The sequence below is a fragment of the Bubalus bubalis genome, chromosome 4, assembly GCF_019923935.1.
Source record: "Bubalus bubalis isolate 160015118507 breed Murrah chromosome 4, NDDB_SH_1, whole genome shotgun sequence".
Lineage (NCBI taxonomy): Eukaryota > Metazoa > Chordata > Mammalia > Artiodactyla > Bovidae > Bubalus > Bubalus bubalis.
In genome coordinates, this window is record NC_059160.1 from 3,172,318 (window position 1) to 3,194,247 (window position 21,930).

Here is a 21,930-nt window from a genome sequence, read left to right on the forward strand (position 1 = left end):
ACTTATTAAAAACAGTAATAATAATAAAGAGGTGACTGAGTTAAAATAAGGTCATTAAGGTGGGCCCTAATCCACAGGACTGAAGTCCTTAAAAAGCAGAGATCGGGACATAGACACACACACACACACACACACACACACAGGGAAAAGATGGCCGTCGACATGCCAAGGAGAGCGGCCTCGGGAGCAACCAAGCCTGCTGACACTCTGATCTTTAACCTCCAGACTGTGGGCTTCCCAGGTGGCTCAGCGGTAAAGAATCCGCCTGCCCATGCAGGAGAGGCAGGTTCAATCTCTGAGTTGGGAAGACCCCCTGGAGGAGGAAATGGCAACCCACTCCAGTATTCTTGCCAGAGAATCCCATGGACAGAGGAGCTTAGAGGGCTATAAGCCCATGGGGTCACAAAAGAGTCGGACACGACTTAGTGACTAAACAACTGCAGACTGTGAGAAAATAAATCCCAATATTTAAGTGGCCTCATCTGCGGTATTTGTTACACCAGACCTTGCGGGCTGCTTACCAGGACACAGGCTCAGAGCAGCCACCTGGCCCTCCAGGCTGAGGGTCTGTCTGCAAGGCCACCACTGGCTCCTCACCCCACTGCTCAGAGCTGAGTCTGCCTGCCAGTCCAGAGATAGAAAGTCTGATCGTTCTGTGGATTCTGAGTCAATCACCAGGTTTACACGCCGGCCCTGGGGACTGCTTTGCATACAGCAGGCACTTAGTACATGTGGTACTTGTTGTTGTTCAGTCGATAAGTTGTGTCTGACACTTTGTGACCCTATGGATGCTCCTCTGTCCTCCACTATCTCCTAGAGTTTTCTCAGATTCATGTCCATTGATTTAGTGATGCCATCCAACCATCTCATCCTCTGTCATCCCCTTCTCCTTCTGCCCTTAATCCTTCCCAGCATCAGGGTCTTTTCCAATGAGTCGGCTCTTCACATCAGGTGGCCAAAGTATTGGAGCTTCAGCTTCAGCATCAGTCCTTCCAGTGAATATTCAGAGTTGATTTCCTTTAGGATGGACTGGTTGGATCTCCTTGCAGCCCAAGAGACTCTCAGTTTGGTACTAATGCCAGCCAAATGATGCCCAGAAACGTAATTCACATATTTCCTTGACTCTAAAGTGCTAGGGGGATGACAGAGGATGAGATGGTTGGATGGCGTCACTGACTCGATGGACATGAGTTTGAGCAAGCTCCGGAGTTGGTGATGAACAGGGAAGCCTGGCGTGCTGGAGTCCATGGGGTCGCAAAGAGTCAAACACAACTGAGAAACTGAACTGAACTGAAAGTGCTACCAGGTAAGATGCCACTGCTGCTGCTAAGTCACTTCAGTCGTGTCCAGCTCTGTGTGACCCCATAGGCGGCAGCCCACCAGGCTCCCCCGTCCCTGGGATTCTCCAGGCAAGAAGACTGGAGTGGGTTGCCATTTCCTTCTCCAATGCATGCATGCCTGCTCCGTTGCTTCAGTTGTGTCCGACTCTGTGCGACCCTATGGACAGCAGCCCACCAGGCTCCTCTGTCCGCAGGAGTATCTAGGCAAGAATACTGGAGTGGTTTGCCATTTCCTTTTCCAAGGTAAGATGGACGATCAGTGTAATAACAGATTTTTAGGGAAAAAAAAAAGAAAAATGAACGCCCACCCTACATCAGAGCTGTCCTCTGTTGTGAGTTGTGTCAGCTTCTCACAAATGTTCAGATGATAACAAATGAGCATCTCAGTGAAGGGAGTGTGGGGATAAATGCAAGATGTGACGGCTTGTCTCTGCTTGTGGCCTTAGGGAGTGGGTGTTTCCTATAGAAGAGGGGGTCAAGATAGGATCCCTGGCTCTTGGCGGGGCTTAGCCAGGCCCCAGGGAGGCGGCAGAGCCCAGACCCCAAGTGGAGACCCCCAAGTCGGCGGGCCTGCGGCGGGGGCTTGCTGCACAAACTGGGCTCCTGGCTTCGGAGCCTGATGGAGCGCGCCACCTTGTGGGCAGGAACCGCAGTGCAGGGGCCAGGCGCCCCGCCCTTGGACCAGCCCCTCTGCCACTCCCAGTCCTTGCGGGCACCACTTGGGTCCACGCGGTCACGCCCTCTCCCCTCAGCAGCCTGGCCTTCTGTCTCCCCGGGGAGGAGACTGGGTCTACAAGCCTGGATCCAGGCTCTGGGTTTCAGGTGCTGCGTGACCCTGGCCGGTTTGTCAACCACTCTGCGCCTCAGTTTCTCTACTTTGCAGGCCGGTGGCCAGGACTCATTCCTCTAGCCCTGCTCTCTGCAGATATGCAGACCTGACCCTTACAGTCATTCTTACAGAAGACCCGTGCCTGAGCGGCCAGCCGGAGCGCTCAGTGGCGCTGGGGGAGCAGGGGCCGTCGACCGCACCCTGGGGTGGCTGGAGGCTCTTCGGAGGGGGGGCTTTGGAGCCGAGGAAGGAATCAGGGAGGGCCTGGCGTCGGGGACAGGGAGGAGGGCATGGAGGGGCCACGGACCTCTCTGTTCTTGGGCCCCTAGGGCTGAGTGGGTAGGGGCAGAGAGCTTCAAGAATTGTAACAGAGCAGGCTGGAGGACACTTTTTTGTGTCCAAAAATGTGTGTACACAAAAAAAGAGCCTAAAAAAGTGTCCACCACCGCCCCCTTGTGTCACGGCGGAAATCAGACACCGAAGAGCCCAGCAACCAGAAGAAGCGAAAACAGAGGGAACCGTCTTGGAAGTGACGGGTGCAATAGATTAAAACCCTGTAGTTAGTACTGACCACATAGGAAGGGGACTATAGATCTTGAGAAATATAAGCTGGACCAAGGAACTAGCCGAAAATGAACTGATCCGACACTGCCCACAACAATACCAGAGAAAGTCCTAGATATATTTTTACTATCTTTTTTTTAATTTTTAAATTTTTTAAGTCCTCTATTACTCCCTTAATTGTCATTTTTATAACCTACTATTACTTTGCAAAAAAAAGAGACCCTATTTTTTAAAGCAGACTTCATATATATATATATCGGAGAAGACAATGGCACCCCACTCCAGTACTCTTGCCTGGAAAATCCCAAGGATGGAGGAGCCTGGTGGGCTGCAGTCCATGGGATCGCTGAGGGTCGGACACGACTGAGGGACTTCACTTTCCCTTTTCACTTTCATGCATTGGAGAAGGAAATGGCAACCCACTCCAGTGTTCTTGCCTGGAGAATCCCAGGGACGGGGGAGCCTGGTGGGCTGCCGTCTCTGGGGTCGCACAGAGTCGGACACGGCTGAAGTGATTTAGCAGCAGCATATATATATATATATATATATATATATTTTATACTTTTTGTGACTTTTTTTTTCTTTTTTTCTGTTCTTTAACATTGTATTTTTGAAAATCCAACCTCTTCTCTAGGTTTTTAATCTTTGCTTTTAGGTATTTGATATCAATTTTGTGCCTTTAAAGAACCCAATCTTCAGTACCCATTTTTACTTGGGAGCGAGATTACTGGCTTGACTGCTCTCTCCCTCTTTGGACTCTCCTTTTTCTCCACCAGGTCGCCTCTGTCTCCTCCCTCCCCCTTCTCTTCTCTACCCATCTCTGTGAATCTCTGTGTGTTCCAGACGGTGGAGAACACTTAGGGAACTGATTGCTGGCTGGATCTGTCTCTCTCCTTTCATTCCCCCTTTTTATCCTCCTGGTCACCTCTGTCTCCTTCCTCCCTCTTCTCTTCTCTGTATAATTCTGTGAACACCTCTGAGCAGTCCAGACTGTGGAGCACACATAAGGAAGTGATTACTGGCTAGCTTGCTCTCTCCTCTTTTGATTCCCCCTCATCTCATTCGGGTCACCTCTAACTCCCTCCTCCCTCTTCTCTTCTCCCTATAACTCTGTGAACCTCTCTGGGTGTCCCTCACTGTGGAGAAACTTTTCATCTTTAACCTAGATGTTTTATCAATGGTGCTGTATAGAAGGAGAAGTCTTGAGGCTACTGTAGAAATAAGACTGAAAACCAGAGGCAGGAGGCTTAACTCCAAATCCTGAGAACACCAGAGAACTCCTGACTCCAGGGAACATTAATTGACAGGAGCTCATCAAACGCCTCCATACCTACACTGAAACCAAGTACCAGCCAAGGGCCAACAAGTTCCAGAGCAAGACATACCATGCAAATTCTCCAGCAACACAGGAACACAGCCCTGAGCGTCAATATACAGGCTGCCCAAAGTCACTCCAAACCCATTGACATCTCATAACTCATTACTGGACACTTCACTGCACTCCAGAGAGAAGAAATCCAGCTCCACCCACCAGAACACCGACACAAGCTTCCCTGACCAGGAAACCTTGACAAACCACCCGTACAACCTCACCCACAGTGAGGAAACTCCACAATAAAGAGAACTCCACAAACTGCCAGAATACAGAAAGGCCACCCCAAACACAGCAATATAAACAGGATGAAGACACAGAGGAATACCCAGCAGGTATTGCAAGAGGGCATCACAGGGCAGACACAGTGAAACCATAATCACAGAAAACTAGTCAATCTGATCACACGAACCACAGCCTTGTCTAACTCAATGTAACTAAGCCATGCCCGTGGGGCCCCCCACGACGGGCGGGTCATGATGGAGAGGTCTGACAGAATGTGGTCCACTGGAGAAGGGAATGGCAAACCACTTCAGTATTCTTGCCTTGAGAACACCATGAACAGTATGAAAAGGCAAAATGATAGGATACTGAAAGAGAAACTCCCCAGGCCAGTAGGTGCCCAATATGCTACTGGAGATCAGTGGAGAAATAACTCCAGAAAGAATGAAGGGATGGAGCCAAAGCAAAAACAATATCCAGCTGTGGATGTAACTGGTGATAGAAGCAAGGTCCGATGCTGTAAAGAGCAATATTGCATAGGAACCTGGAATGTCAGGTCCATGAATCAAGGCAAATTGGAAGTGGTCAAACAAGAGATGGCAAGAGTGAATGTTGACATTCTAGGAATCAGCGAACTAAGATGGACTGGAATGGGGGAATTTAACTTAGATGACCATTATATCTACTACTGTGGGCAGGAATTCCTTAGAAGAAATGGAGTAGCCATCGTGGTCAACAAAAGAGTCCGAAATGCAGTACTTGGATGCAATCTCAAAAATGACAGAATGATCTCTGTTCATTTCCAAGGCAAACCATTCAATATCACAGTAATCCAAGTCTATGCCCCAACCAGTAATGCTGAAGAACCTGAAGTTGAACAGTTCTATGAAGACCTACAAGACCTTTTAAAACTAACACCCAAAAAAGATGTCCTTTTCATTATAGGGGACTGGAATGCAAAAGTAGGAAGTCAAGAAACACCTGGAGTAACAGGCAAATTTGGCCTTGGAATACGGAATGAAGCAGGGCAAAGGCTAATAGAGTTCTGCCATGAGAACGCACTGGTCATAGCAAAACCCTCTTCCAACAACACAAGAGAAGAGTCTACACATGGACATCACCAGATGGTCAACACCGAAATCAGATTGATTGTATTCTTTGCAGCCAAAGATGGAGAAGCTCTATACAGTCAACAAAAACAAGACCAGGAGCTGACCATGGCTCAGATCATGAACTCCTTATTGCCAAATTCAGACTTAAATTGAAGAAAGTAGGGAAAACCACTAGACCATTCAGGTATGACCTAAATCAACTGATTATACAGTGGAAGTGAGAAATCGATGTAAGGGACTAGATCTGATAGATAGAGTGCCTGATGAACTATGGACAGAGGTTCGTGACATTGTACAGGAGACAGGGATCAAGACCATCCCCATGGAAAAGAAATGCAAAAAAGCAAAATGGCTGTCTGGGGAGGCCTTACAAATAGCTGTGAAAAGAAGAGAAGTGAAAAGCAAAGGAGAAAAGGAAAGATATAAACATCTGAATGCAGAATTCCAAAGAATAGCAAGAAGAGATAAGAAAGCTTTCCTCAGAATGGGAAAGACTAGAGATCTCTTCAAGAAAACTAGAGATACCAAGGAAACATTTCATGCAAAGATGGGCTCGATAAAGGACAGAAATGGTAGGGACCTAACAGAAGCAGAAGATATTAAGAAGAGGTGGCAGGAATACACAGAACTGTACAAAAAAGATCTTCACGACCCAGATAATCACGATGGTGTGATCATTCACCTAGAGCCAGACATCCTGGAATGTGAAGTCAAGTGGGCCTTAGAAAGCATCACTACGAACAAAGCTAGTGGAGGTGATGGAATTCCAGTTGAGCTATTTCAAATCCTGAAAGATGATGCTGTGAAAGTGCTGCACTCAATATGCCAGCAAATTTGGAAAACTCAGCAGTGGCCACAGGACTGGAAAAGATCCGTTTTCATTCCAATCCCAAAGAAAGGCAATGCCAAAGAATGCTCAAACTACCGCACAATTGCACTCATCTCACACGCTAGTAAAGTAATGCTCAAAATTCTCCAAGCCAGGCTTCAGCAATATGTGAACCGTGAACTTCCAGATGTTCAAGCTGGTTTTATAAAAGGCAGAGGAACCAGAGATCAAATTGCCAACATCTGCTGGATCATGGAAAAAGCAAGAGAGTTCCAGAAAAACATCTATTTCTGCTTTATTGACTATGCCAAAGCCTTTGACTGTGTGGATCACAATACACTGTGGAAAATTCTGAAAGAGATGGGAATACCAGACCACTTGACCTGCCTCTTGAGAAATCTATATGCAGGTCAGGAAGCAACAGTTAGAACTGGACATGGAACAACAGACTGGCTCCAAATAGGAAAAGGAGTACATCAAGGCTGTATATTGTCACCCTGCTTGTTTAACTTCTATGCAGAGTACATCATGAGAAACGCTGGGCTGGAAGAAGCACAAGCTGGAATCAAGATAGCCAGGAGCAATATCAATAACCTCAGATATGCAGATGACACCACCCTTATGGCAGAAAGTGGAGAGGAACTAAAAAGCCTGTTGATGAAAAAGTGGAGAGTGAAAAAATTGGCTTAAAGCTCAACATTCAGAAGATGAAGATCATGGCATCTGGTCCCATCACTTCATGGGAAATAGACGGGAAAACAGTGGAAACAGTGTCAGACTTTATTTTTGGGGGCTCCAAAATCACTGCAGATGGTGACTGCAGCCATGAAATTAAAAGACACTTACTCCTTGGAAGGAAAGTTATCACCAACCTAGATAGCATATTCAAAAGCAAAGACATTACTTTGCCAACAAAGGTCCCTCTAGTCAAGGCTATGGTTTTTCCAGTGGTCATGTATGGATGTGAGAGTTGGACTGTGAAGAAGGCTGAGTGCTGAAGAATTGATGTTTTTGAACTGTGGTGTTGGAGAAGACTCTTGAGAGTCCCTTGGACTGCAAGGAGATCCAACCAGTCCATTCTGAAGGAGATCAGCCCTGGGATTTCTTTGGAAAGAATGATGTTAAAGCTGAGACTCCAGTACTTTGGCCAGCTGATGTGAAGAGTTGACTCATTGGAAAAGCCTCTGATGCTTGGAGGGATTGGGGGCAGGAGGAGAAGGAGATGACAGAGGATGAGATGGCTGGATGGCATCCCTGACTCGATGGACATGAGTCTGAGTGAACTCCGGGAGTTGGTGATGGGCAGGGAGGCCTGGCATGCTGCGATTCATGGGGTCACAAAGAGTCGGACAAGACTGAGCGACTGAACTGAACTGAGGCTGGAGGAGGTCACCTGACAATATCCAGAGTTATAAGAAAAGGAGGAAGGCGGAGAGTCAGTATCCTACAGACCAGCTCTGTCTGGTAGAACTTTCTAGAAACACTGCAGCCCCATGCAGTAGCCACACATGGTTAATGAGCATTTAAGATGTGGCTGGTATGAATGAGAAGCTGAGTGTGTAACGGCATTTCATTTTAATTAATTCAAATGTAAATAGTCAAATGTGGCTAGGGCCTAAAGCTATCAGACAGCACAGCGATGAGACAGGAATGGGCATCACAAAGCTGTGCCCGCCGGGACTCCCCTGGAGGTCAGGGGTTAGGACTCCGTGCTTTCACTGCTGGGCCAAGGTTCAGTCCCTGGTCTGGGAACTAAGATCCCCGCAAGCCCCACTGTGAGGCTAAAAAAATGAAATTTTAAAATGTTGCACATGAATTAAAATTAATTCACATGTAAAAAGAAAAAGAGAGAGCGAGACATGCATACAGAACAGAAGAAAGCTGCAGCCTAGGATTTCAGAATGAGGCCCCCAAATTAAGAAAGATGATAGAAATCATGAAAGAACAACACAAGTCACCTCACGTCTCTTTTTCTTTTACACGTGAGTTAATTTTAATTCATGTGCAACTTTTTATTTTATTTTTTTAGCAGAAAATAAGTGACTGGAGAAATAGACAATGTGCGAGTTGAAAGGCTCAGGGAATAATTAGAAATATTGGGTTGGCCACAAGTTTCATTCGGAATTTTCCATATTACCTTATGGAAAAACTCAAATGAATCTTTTAGCCAGCCCAATAAAAGGAAAAAATAATTCTGGGAATGGAAGGCGAAATTAAAAGGGACCCAAGAAGGAGTAAACAGAAAAAACACTGCCTGGAGATAAACAGAAGATCGGAAGTAGGAAAGTTTTTTAAGTCAAAAAGGAATAATGAAGATATAAAAGGCTTTGAGAGAGAATGAGAGATGTGGACACCAGGCTGCTGCTGCTGCTAAGTCGCTTTAGTCGTGTCCAACTCTGTGCGACCCCGTAGATGGCAGCCCACCAGGCTCCCCCGTCCCTGGGATTCTCCAGGCACGAGCTCTGGAGTGGGTTAAACGGCCTAATATATGACTGGTTACAGGAGCCCCCAGAGAAGAGAACCAGATCAGTGGCCAGAGCAAGCATCAGAACCAGAATTCCAGAAAGCAGTTTCTGAAATTGAAGACAAATGAACAGCCTTGGATGACACGTTGAAAGAGCACATCTTATACCAGGAAAATTAACCTGGGATGATGACTAACTCTGAGACAAAGCTAAATGAAACTTCAAAGCGAAAGAAAATAAAATCCTTCGGACATTCAGGTTAAAACAAACAAACAAACAAACGCGTCTCTTAGGAGGGAAATGCCTCAGATCAGCCTTGGACTGTTGACAGCCTCGCGTTCCACCCGAAGATTATATTGCTGCATATGCAAAGGAGGAAGGGTGAGCCCAGAACATTACATTCAGAGAACACGGCCTCGAGTGGCAGAGGCTGCGGAGAGGCCCCCTCTGCGCAGGGGGACTGCTTCCAGGAGGCTTCACTGGACTCATCCTCCAGGGAGACTGGTCAGCACAGCCCCATGCCGCCCTGAGTGCCCGAGGGGTCCAGGAAGGGGCAGGACCCTCTCCCAGGAGGGAGGGAGGCCTGACTGGAGAATGGCTTTTTCAAGTAAACTTTTTATTTTAGAAAAGTTTTAGGTTAACAGAAAAAATTGCAAAGACAGTTCAGAGTTCCCTTATACCCACACTCAGCTTCCCCAGTTAACATCTCATGTTGTTGTCCAGTTGCGTCCAACTCTTTGCGACCCCGTGGACTGCAGCACACCAGGCTTCCCTGTCCTTCACTACCTCCCGGAGTTTGCTCAAATTCATGTCCATTGAGTCAGATGCCATCCAACCATCTCATCGCATGTTGCCCCCTTCTCCTCCTGCCCTCAGTCTTTCCCAGCATCAGGGTCTTTTCCAACTAGTCAGCTCTTTGCATCTGGCGGCCAAGGTATTGGAGCCTCAGTTTATGTTAACATCTTATGTTATTTTGTTACCAGTGAACCGATATCTATGCGTCACTGATCACTCCAGTCCAGACTTTATCCAGAGCCTTGTTGTTTAGTCACTAAGCCTTGACCTACTCTGCAACCCCATGGACTGTAGCCCTCCAGGCTCCTCTGTCCCTGGGATTTCCCAGGCTAGAAAACTGGAGTGGGTTGCCGTTTCCTTTTCCAGGGGATCTTTCCCACGCAGGGATCGAAGCTGCGTCTCCTGCATTGCAGGCGGATTCTTGACCGCTGAGCGCTATCTTTACCTTTTTTTAGCCACTATCTTTAGCATTATTCTTTACCCGTGAGCCACTCTTCTTCACTGAGAAGCCACTCTCCAGAGCCTTGCTTTTATCTAATACACTTTCTCTGTTCCCCCGCCCCCCGCCAGGATCCCTCACGACGTCAGTCACCCTGTCTCCTTAGCTCCTCTGGGCTGTGACGGTCTCTCCCACTGCGCTTGTTTTGATGGCCTTTGCTGTCCTGAGGAGTGTTGACCAGGAACTTTGCAGGGGGCCCCTTGCCTGGGATTTGCCAGGTGTTTTTCTCAGGATTGGACTGGGGTTCTGGGTTTTGGGGGGAAGACTACAGAGGTGAAGCGCCCCCGGCCCGTCCCATCAGGGCGCGTGCGGTCAGCGAGACTGGCCGCTGTGCTGTCGATCTTGCTCACCGGGCTGAGTGCGGCTGGCAGGTTTCCCTACGGTAACTTCCCCCCAAGCCCCACCTACTCTGTACTTTGGGGAAAAGTCAGAACAGTGACATGTATCTATTTAAATCTTTCTTTACATAAAGCATGATGAGAACGTAGTTTTATTACTTTATATAGCCAATACTTATAGATTTTCCCACCTATGCACATACCTTTTATTGTGGTAAAATATTCATCACACAGGATTTACCGTCTTAACCGTTCTTCCGCGAACGATTCAGCAACGTTGGTGTGCAGCCGCCGCCGCCGCCGTCCAGAACTGTTCTCATGTTGCAAAACCGACTCTGTTCTCCACTAAACACCCCCTCCCATCCTCCTCCCCCAGCCCGGCACCACCATCATCTTTCTTTCTCTGTAGATTTGACTCCTGTTTGACCTTCAGTAAGTGGAATCATACGGCATTTACCTTTTCCGTGTTGGCTGATTCCATTGAGCACAAGGTCCTCAAACTCCATCCACACGGCAGCAGGTGTCAGAATGGCCTTCCTTTTCAGGCTGAATGACATTGCATTGTATGCAGAGACCGCACTTTGCTTACCCGTTCACCGTCAGTGGAACTTGGGTGAACTTCACTTCACCTTCCGTCGTCTGTGAACAACGCTGCTGTGAACATGGGTGCCTTCAATTCTTTAGGGAATATATGCGTGCGTGTGCGCTCAGTCGCTCAGTCGTGTCCGACTCTTTGCGACCCCATGCACTGTAGCCCGCCAGGCTCCTCTGTCCATGGGATTTCCCAGGCGAGAATACTGGAGTGGGTTGCCATTTCCTCCTCCAGGGATCTTCCCGACTGAGGGATCAGACCCATGTCTCCCCGTGTCCTGCGTTGGCAGGTGGGCTCTGCTCCACTGTGCCACCAGGGGAGCCCATGGACTTGCTGGGCCACATGGTAATTGTGTGCTTTGCCTTTTACGGAGCTGCCAGACTGTCCCGCAGAGGCTGCGCCACCGTGCACGTCCACCAGCGCTCCCTGGGGGTCCTGATTCCTTCCCATGCACACCAGTGGAATGTTATTTTCCTTTGTTTTCTTTTACTAAATAGTGACAGCAATCCTGATGGTGTAAAGCGGCACATCTTTTTAAATTTAAGCATTTCTCTTGTTTTTTGAGCAGATGTCACGGACTAGTTCCATTTTCTTCCCTCCCCAAATTCTTGTGCTGAATCCCTCATCCCAGCATGGTGGCATTAAGAGACGGGGCTTTTAGAAGATGCTTAGGGTTAGACGAGCTCACGGGGGGGTCCTCACAATGGGCTTAGTGTCCACCCCACAGTCCATCCTCAGGGTGGGGGTCTCTCTCAACTGTGCCAGTGCCAGGGCATGACCCAGGTCCTCCCTGCCTCCTCCCGTGGTCCGGAGGCCGGAGCCGCACTCACCAGCCTCCATTCAGCAGCCCTCCCTGCACCCAAAGGCTGAACCCATCACCAGCATGCCCTGAATACACCCCAAACCCGCAAACTCGCCGCCCCTCTGCCCACAGGATGCCCAGGGGCAAAGCTGTTACCAGGAGAAGGGAGGAGTGGCCCAGACAGGCTCTGCCTCTCGGGGGAGAGCTTGCTTGGCACCTCTGAGGAAGTGTAGTGAAAGGGGAGCAACCTTGGAGACCCAAGGCCCTGGGCTCCTGTTTTAAGGCAGTAAGGGTCAGACCAGGAGGCGGGAGGGTTGTTTGGCTGCTGGCTGTGGGCCCTCGCCTCGTGCCTTTGCCGCTCGATCCCTGGTGCCCCCACTGCACCCCTGGAGTGACGACGTGTGGCCTGGGGCTGAGAGCACATACGCCAGAGAGGGACCGCCTGGACCTGGGTCCTGGCTCTGCTGCCTCCATGCCGTGTGACTCTGGACAAGTGGCTGAGCCTCTCTGTGCCTGAGTTTCCAAACCTGTTCCAACCCGGGGATCACACAGATCAAACAGAACCAGGGGTCTTTTGAGGAGTCAGTGAGTTTGTATGTATAAAGCATTTAAGATAGTGCCTGCCACATGGTGAGTGCAAGGTAATCGGACCTTCGAAGTTTTAGCCAACTCTTCATTATCCATTTAGCAAATGTCTACCCATCAGGATTACTTACCAGGCCTTGGGTTGGCAGAGATGAATCGAAGGAAAATACAGCATAGGAGCAAGTAACTGCTCCCCACGATAAGCTGGAATGGGCGATCAGTGAGGGGTCCTGGGTTCGAAGGGACATGAGAGGCAGGATGGAGGCTTTTTGCCTGGGGTAGGAGAGGAAGGCTTCTTGGAGGAGGTGGCGTTTAAGCTAGGCCTGGAAGCATGGGCTGGCAGTGACAGGCACACGCGCAGGCAGCCCGCTGATCGGCTGCCAACCTGCCAAAGTCTGAGCGCCGATGGGCTCTAAGTCTGCTGGGACCCGGGATCTGAAATGACTTCGTTGCAGAGCTGAGCGAACCCAAAAGCCCACTGGAAACCTGCGCGCTGCCCTGAGTGGCAGTACCCCACGGGGTGCCCACCGTACTGACCAAGCCGGAGGCCGGCGGGCGGCAATGCGGGCTGCTGGCCTCTGGACCCTGCTCCTCTCACGTGCCTCAGCTGAACCCTGAGGCTGGGGGTCCTGACACCAACCTGACGCATGAGGCGAGACCCCTGGGGCCTGGCCTGCCCCACCCCCGTGCAACATTTCTGCAGTCTTACCCCGTCTTCAGGCCTCCGGCTTTCGCCAAGGCCCATGGCTATCACACCACTGCAGATAGCCAACCTGGGGCCCGGGCCCTGCCTGGGCAGAGATGGTGCCCGGGAGGCAGCAAGCCGCGCTGACTCCCGGGAAGACGGCCAACGCCTGCACCAGCTTGCCCAGGCGCACCCCTCTGCCCCCGGCTAACCATGACGCAGGCATCAGGGCCCGGCCTAGCTGTCACCTCCTCTGGGCGGGGACCAGGGCTGTCCACGCAGTCTCCAGCCTTGGTGCTTCCGTGACACAGATGGGGGGAAGCGTTACAACAGGAAAAGTCAGGAAACCGACAGACTGATCTGGAACACCGACAGGAAAACCCACTCAGACCCGTCAAGAAGAAAAGGAGCTGTAACACTGAAGCTGAAGCTCCAGTACTGTGGCCGCCTGATGCAAAGAGCCGACTCATTAGAAAAGCCCCTGATGCTGGGAAGGATTGAGGACAGGAGGAGAAGGGGACGACAGAGGATGAGATGTTTGGATGGCATCACCGGCTCAATGGACAGGAGTTTGAGCAAATTCCAGGAGATGGTGAAGGATGGGGATGCCTGGCGTGCTGCAGTCCGGGCGGTCGCAAAGAGTCGGACACGACTTGGCGACTGAACAACAGAGGGCCCTTTCAGAGTTACCCTGTGGGGCGGGGACTAAGCTAGGAGGGGAAGGCCAGGGGCCGTGGCTCGTTGGAGGCCATCTTTGGAGACTGACTGCCACCTGGAGCACTCTGTGTCTGAGCTCAGGTCTCTGTATGAGACACTCAGGCCGTGTCTGAGCCACTGTGACCCCTCTCCTCCTCTGAGGCCATGGCCACATTTGGGGTCGACTGGAGTTGCAGTGAGATCCTGTTTCTCTGAGATCTGCTCCTGGCTCCTATTTCTACTATGTGACACTCAGAGCCAGTCCATATGGTGCCTGTATCAGTAAGCTATTGCTGTGTAACAAAACTCCCCCAAGTTTGGGAGCTGAAAACACAACCACTCCTTTTTTTTTTTTTTTTTTAATTAATTTTTACTGGAGTATAGTTGCCTTAAAACACAACCACTTCTTATTCCTTGTGAATCTATAGGCCGGCTGGCTGCTTCCGCTAGTTGGAGTTGGCATGTCCACAGGGTAGGCTGTGTGACCTTGACCTTGGGCTGGGTGCTGAGGCTTCGGCAGAGGGCTCCTCTCTGGCCTTCTGCTCTCTCCCCCACTTCGCAGGCTCATTCCCAGGATTGCAGAGCTTTGCGTGCTAAGTTGCTTCAGTCGCGTCCAACTCTTTGTGAACCTATGGACTGTGGCCCGCCATGCTCCTCTGTCCAAGGGATTCTCTAGGCAAGAATACTGGAGTGGGTGGCTGTGCCCTCCTCCAGGGCATCTTCCCAACCCAGGGGTTGATCCTGCATCTCTTATATATCCTGCATTGGCAGGCAGGATCTTTACCACTAGCACCAGCTGGGAAGCCCCAGCACCTTGAGAGGGAGCAGACATGCATGGGACCCTTAAGGCCCAGGCTCAGACCAGCATGGAGTGGTTTATGCCATATTCTACTGGCCAAAACCAGTCATAGGTTACTGCTGATTCGCGGTGCAAAGTCACATTGCAGATACACGGACAAAGGGAGGGTGAAGAAGGCCGGCCAGGTGTCACTGGTCTGCCGCTGTGCCCCGGTGAGACGGAGGGGCCCGGTCCCCCGGTCAGGATGCCCAGCTTGGCGGTGTCAGGGACTGCTTACCACTCACCGCTTGGCCGGACACCTCTGGGGACCCCTGTGACCCTGCCTGATGTTAATGCCTCCCTCAGGCTGGAGGCGTCATCTGAACCAGGCCAGCTCAGGAGCTGGATTAGAAATGTGAGTCTTGGCATCAGGATTAGCTTCTGAGTTCACCCGAGATGCGCTGAGCGCAGGAGCTGCGGCTGGTTGCCGGGCACATGGAGGAGTGGAGCGGACAGCCCGAGAAGGGAGTGAAGGCTGCAGGGAAACGCCGAGCGGGAGGACAAGGAGGCAGGGAGGGCCATCCGGGCCGCGGAGGGCCAGCTCCTCCGGCCCGTCCTTCCAGCCCTGTTTGTCCAGGCCGGGGTGCGCTCCACTCCCCACCCGGCCACTGTACCTCCCGCACCCTCTACGCTCAGGGGGCCGCAGAGCTCCTTCAGATCCGGATCGGAATCCACGCCAGCGTCAGCCTGTGCGTGGTCAGTGTGCTCAGAGGCGCGGGGAGGCCGTGGGGCCGGGCGCTCCCAGGACCCGGAGCTCGGAGGCCGGTGGGGCTGGCCGGGTGGCTCAAGCTGGGGAGAGCCGCAGTCACGCAGGAGGAGGACCCGGGGCCAAAGCTGAAGGGCAAACGGGGCCCAGGCGGGGTCAGCAGGAAACCAGCTTCCGCCTGCCAATGCTGGTGGGAGCCCGGACAGCCGGACATGGGGTCCTCCAGGGCGTGCTGGACTGGAGGGCGGGAGGCAGTCACCCAGCCTCAGCATCTCCTTAACACCAGGCCGAGGGTCTGGGACTGCCCCCTCCCCCCGCCCTTCCCCCGCCCCTCCCCCTCCCCCTCCCGTCCCCTCCCAGTGCCTCTGCCCCCGCCCCTCCCCTACCCAGTGCCCACTGTGTGCTGTGGTCGGGGGTTCCTGAGGACGCCTGGAAGGGGGGCAGCACAGACAGAACTTGCCGGTTCTCTGTGTGGTGAGGTGTAGGAGATTTTTCAGACCCCGGAGTGTGGTGTCCAGCCCTCTTTTGGTTCCTAGAAGAGCCCCAATCTGTTACCACGTCCACCCTTCACACAAAAATAGGACAGTGGTCTGGGTTCAGAAAAGCCAAAGCTCTGCCCAGCTGGGTGTGGCCGGTGCTGCCCAGAGCTGGGGGTGTCTGCTGCCTCACCCCTGCACCCGGGGTGCCTCAGCTCTCCCCGTGGCCTGCCTCCATCCCAACGGTAAGACGGGCAGAACCTTCTGGAATGGCTTCCCTCCTGCCCCAGGCTCCCTGCGCGCCCCGGCTCCCTCTTCTCCTCCAAGAGGCCATCTCCTCCTCCAGGTTCCAATCCAGACGGACCCGGAGAGAAGGGCTGCCCTGGCCTGGATCACACTGTGCCAAGCCTGGCACCCCCGGGCACCCAGAGCTCACCCCTAGACGCAGGTAACTGGGCAGAGCTCATCCAGGCCAGGGCCCAGCAGCGACCTGCCATCATGACGGGCTGCTAGCTTGTGTGGACCCCGCGGCTTGTGGGGGGTCCCTCCCCAGCCCCCCTCGGGGGCTCAGCCTGTGAGGCTGACACTCAGGGATGCTCCTAAGATCCGGGGGGCTGCACTGGGGGCGCCCCGAGCCTCTCCCCTTCTCCCTGAAGTCCGTCCCCACCGCTTTCTCCAGGGATGGGGCGGGCCGTGGGGGCGGGTAACCTCATGGCCCTGATTCCTGAGCTCTCAAAACCCCACTGTGCTGAAGGTGGGTGGTAAGCACAGGGCCCCCATCGCCACGTGGGGCTCACACCTGGTGAGGGTTCGGCGGGTGGGGACAAACTGGATTGCTGGGGGAGTGGGGCTGCCCCAGGGACACCCCAAACCGGCCTGTCAGGCAGAGAGAAGTTTCGTCGGCCCGAGGCTCTGAGTCACAGGCCGACAGGCAGGGCAAGAGAGGGCTGCTGGCCTCTTGTCTCAGTCCTGCTGCCTCTTGGAGCTTTTTTCTGCCCAGCTTCTTCCCCGGGCATTTCAGGCCCAGCCAGGGCATCCCCTCCCCTAGGGGCCTCCCCTGACCAGCCCTGCCACCCCCGGGCTCCGTCCCACGACTCATCGTGCCCTGCGGCTCCCTCCTGACTGGCACAGAGGGTGCAGAGACCCCCAGATCCCCAGAGGATCTGGGGGTGCCCCCTTCACACCTCCACCCCGAGCCCCTCTCCTGCCACGCCTGGCCCAGCTGCACCCTCTACATCCCGGACATGCTCATGGGTGCCCCCGGCTACACCCCACTGCAGCCCGGCTTCCGGAGGCAGGCCCGTCTTCTCGGACTCGGCACTCTGTGATGTCTTGGCCAGATAAGTGACTGGTTAGTCTGGTGACTGGTTAGTGTACTTCTTTTCTCTTTCCTCAGGATATTGCAGGAGCTGAAGTCAGCAGTGGCCTGGGGCCTGGTGGCCCATGGAGTGTGTGTGCGTGTGCTTCTGTGTGCGTATTTGTATGTGTGTGTGTCTTTGTGTGTTTGTGCGGTTATTTGCGCATAGGTATTTATACATGGCTGAGTGTGTATGTGTGTATTTGTGTGTATGTAAATGTATTCGGCTTCCCTGGTGGCTCAGACAGTAAAGTGTCTGTCTGCACTGCAGGAGACCCGGGTTCGATCCCTGGGTCGGGAAGATCCCCTGGAGAAGGAAATGGCAGCCCACTCCAGTATTCTTGCCTGGAGAATCCCATGGACGGAGGAGCTTGGTGGGTTACAGTCCATGGGGTCGCAAAGAGTCAGATACAACAGAGAGACTTCACTTTCACTTTCTTTCACAGGTATTTGGGCTTCCCAGGGGATACTAGTGGTAAAGAACCCGCCTGCCAGCGCAGGGTACTCAGGAGACGTGGGTTCAATCCCTGGGTTGGGAAGATCCCCTGGGGAAGGGCACAGCAACCTGCTACAGTGTTCTTGCCTGGAGAATCCCAGTGACAGAGGAGCCTGGCGGGTCCGGTCCAGGGGGTCGCACAGAGTCGGACACGACTGCGCACACACACATGCACTTGTGCGCTCAGGACGGAAGGGAGCGCCGTGCCCCCCACAGCAAGGGGCAGGGGGAGGCCCAGGAGAGACCCCGTCCTGCCCCCCGCCCCAGCGAGGGGCAGGGGGAGGCCCAGGAGAGACCCCGTCCAGAGCGGGGGAGAGGGAGGCAGCCTGAGGGCCTGGGCACATCCTGGCTCCTCCAATTCCTGCTGCTGGTCCTCAGACAGGACACCCAGCTCCCCTTCTCCTGAAGGACACGCTAGTCTTCCTCTTGGGCGGTGGGGGCTTCAGGCTGGGGCTGGTTCCCCAGATGGCAGCTCGCCCACCTTCCTGTGGGAAACCTGACCGGAGACACAGGCGCCCGGCTCACGCGGAGCCCGCAGGGGGCGAGCAGGGCGGAACCTCACCCGGGGGGCCGTGTGCAAAGCTCTCTGAGGGGCCTGTGGGCTCCAGAGTCGCCCAAGGTGAAGAGGGCAGTGAGGGCCTTGACGGGCCACCCGGCCTCTGAGCCCCTTTCCACGGGGTGAGGCTCCCCACCAGGCAGCGCCGTCAGGCTCAGGGAGCCGAGCAGCGTAAGTGCTCAGTGAGGTGCTCAAAAGCCGAACTAGATGTCATGTCGCCCCCTTTACTGAAGCAGACCCAAGAGCGCCCTCTTCCCGGCACACGGCTGGAGGGCGGCAGGAGTGGACGCCCCCAGGCTGCTTCTGCCACGCCCAGCTCTCTGTCCATCCCCGCCAAGCTGGCCTCTCCACGAGTTACCCTCCACAGCCCGCCAGTGAGCCAAGGTGCTAGTCAAAGGAGTGACTCTCAAATGCTGGAATTTCTGTCTAGGAGACAGATAAGAGAGCAGGGCACTGGAGGACTGGCTGTCATGGGGCAGGTGGCCTCCTCCCTGTCGCCAGGAGACTCTCGGCTGGGGCGTGGGGACAACCCACCTGGCACCTGCTCCTGCCAGGGCCCCGTGTGTGAGTGTGGACACCCCCCTTTCAGGGTGGGGACCCATACCCTCAGCCACGCTCCCTGGGCACCACCTCACAGCGGGCACCACGTTTCATCAAGTGATCCTGCTTCTCTCACGGCCACTGCTGTTCTAACGCGCACCTGGCCATGTCCTCTCACAGCTTAAAATCCCTCTCACCTGCAGCGAAGGGCCAGACTCCTTCACCCCATCCCTGCCCACCTCTGGGGCCTCATCTCCCACCCCTCAGTAGCACCGAATGTCTTATGTTCTCCACTCTCCCCCAACACACACGATGCTCTCCACCTCTTTCATGCTTTTCTGTAAGTTGCTCCCTCTGGCTGAAATTCCACATTCCCATTTACCTGGTGAACTCCTATTCACGCTTCAAAGCCCAGCTGGCCTTTTCTCAGACATTCCCCCTCCTAGGAGGGAGAGAACACTTTCTCTTTGGAGTGACCCTGCCCCTCAGTCTCATCTGACAGTGTTTTAACCAGTACGTGGGAGTGTCTCTCTGCCTGGCAGGCCTCGGCCAGGGCAGGCCAGCACATCTGAGTAAGTGGGCCCTGCGTCCAGCACAGGGCTGGGCAGAGGGCGGGCCCTCAGCAGCCCAGATGAGATGCAGCGCCCTCCCCCATCTTGGCTCCAGGAAACAAATCTATAGGAGTGGGCTTGGGGGTCGCAGTGGGGTCCTTTGGGAAGGCTCCAGTCTCCACCCTGGATCAGAGGCCCCTGTCCTCCCGAGGACACGTGGGTGGGCGAGGCTGCTGATGACCTGATGCTTTGGCTTCTGCTGCCAGCACCGCCTGGTTCTCACCCTTTTGCAGGCGGTGTGAGCGGAGGCTTCCCCGCAGGAGCCCCAGCACCAGCCCTGCGTGGCAGGCAGGACAGCCCCCTGCTGGACGTCTACCTCCTACTCTCCAAAACCTGAGACTCGGGTCACACGGCAACAGGAGCTACGGTGGCAGGTGGACCCAGGGGCTGAGATGGGAGATGACCCTGGATTATCCGGGCGGCTCCGGTGTGAGTGGAGGGAAACCTCACGGTGGAGGGGGGACGGGACCAGTGTCAGTGACTCGGCGTGAGAGAGGCCATCGCTGGCTGTGGACGGACGGAGGGGCCATGAGCCAAGGAACGCAGGTGGTCTCCAGAAGGTGGGAAAGGCAGGAAGCGGGTTCTCCCCCTCGGAGCCTCTGGAAGGACTCAGCGCTGCTAACACGTCGACCACAGCCTCGGGAGACCCCTGTGGACCCCTGACCCCCAGACTGTAGGGTAATAAATGTGTGTTGTTTTAAGGCACTAAGTTTGTCGGGTGTTGTTACATGGGCCACAGGAAATGAATGCACCCATTTCACAGAGGAGGAGACTGAGGAGGAGGCTGAGAGAAGGGACCTGCCCAAGCCCACAGCCAGGGTGCCGCCGGGCCCCCTGACTCACTGCCCCACGCTCCCTGTCCTGTCCACTCTCCTTCTCCAGCAACCCCCACAGTCCATTCCGCAGAGGGGAGAGGCTGGGAAGAGCTGGCCGCCGTCATTTTTCTGGCTGCCCCAGTGAATAAGTGAATTTTGTGGACAGAGAAGCACGTGTGCCTTGAATCATGCAAAACGACCAAGTACCCAGTTTTGACAGAAGTCGAAACTTGCAGGAGCCGAACACCCTGCCAACAGTCCCTCCCCGGCCCCCCACCCCCGGGCCCCTGCAGCAGGTGGCGGCGGGCCCCCGGTGTCAGCGGGCTCTGGGGTTCCTCAGCTCTGTGGGCACCAGGAAGGGAGGTGCCCACCACACCCACTGCGTCCCGGGGGCAGCCCGGTGGCTCTGGCCTGTTTACAGCGTTCCCATCCATCTTCGTTCCTTTTGATCCGAGCAGGGGCTGTTGCTTTGAGGCACAGCAGATCTCAGCACGCTCACTGAGCGGGTGTGACTCACCGCCCAGCCCCGGCGAGGGCTCTCCTCTGCCAGCAGGACCGGGGCCTGGGGCTCACCTGCCGCTCCCGTCAGAGTCTCTGCCCCCTGCCCCATGTACCTGCACACCCCAGATGACTCCCGGAAACCCCCAGGACCTCAGGCCACCTGCTCCCCTGCACGGATGGGGCCTCTATGAAGAGGGCGTCTTTAGCTTGTCTTTTCTTTCTTTCCAGACTGGGGACTTGGCTTTGGGGGCTCCTCGGGGCTGGCACCTCTTCCTTCGAAGCCACTGGGGGGATTTCAGTCATGCCCCCAAACCGTGCCCCTGTCTCCAGATGGCCAAAGTCCCCATGCTCACTGGAATCTGGGGTAGCCTTCCAAACCTGAAGTCTGGGGGAAGCGCAGAGCTGCCCACTTCCTTCCTGCTTGGGGTCAGGCTTGGCCTAGAGGGCAGTGAGGGGGGCCCTGTATCCTGCTCCAGCACCCCACGTGGCCGGCTCCCTCCCTGTTCCTGGGCTGACCAGTCTGGAGGCCTGTGTTGTGTTCCTGACACGTCCATGGAGCGGACGGCTGGGCTGGGCTGGGGTGACACACATTCCACTGTGGTGATGGCAGAACTAGTGGTGACCGTTCAGTCACTGTCCCCTGGAGTCGGGGCCTCTGCGGGCGTCATCCCCCCGCCAAGGCTCACGCGCTCATCCCCGAGCGCCCGGTGAGGGGACGCACGCGCACAGAGGAGGGGGCAGAGGGACAGGGCCGGCTCCCAGGCTTTGGACCCCAGGGTGTTTTAAGAAGATATAACTAGGACCGGGGACTGTCTTCGCCTCCTCTGGGTCATTCCTGTGGCATTGCGAATGGACTCACCTTGCCCACCGTCACGTGCCCATCTCCCCCACAACCTGGAAAAGCTTTACAAGTTCAGAGAGAGAAATATACAAAGCACGGGGTGTCCCCGGTCCCCGTCTCCCCTGCAAGAGGGAGGTGGAAGCTTCCTGAGGGAGATGTGGGGCCTTATCCACCTTCACTTCCCCGCAGCTCCCGCTTCTCATCACTCTTCCCCACGAGTGCTGGAGCTGAGGCACCGCGGCCCTTCGGTGGAGACAGAGAGGCTCCGTGGAGGAAGGCGCTGGTGTGTGAGGCCCACGGTGTGTCAGAGTGAGGAGGCGTGCAGGCGGGAAGGGACAGAAGGGGCCTGCGTCACCCACTGCCCTGTCGCCTGGCCCAGCTCTGGGGGGCCCTGGTGCCTCTGTTTCTTTCGCCCCACTTCCACTCCACAGACAAGTCCCGCCGACTCCCTTCTGAACCCCAGCCCAG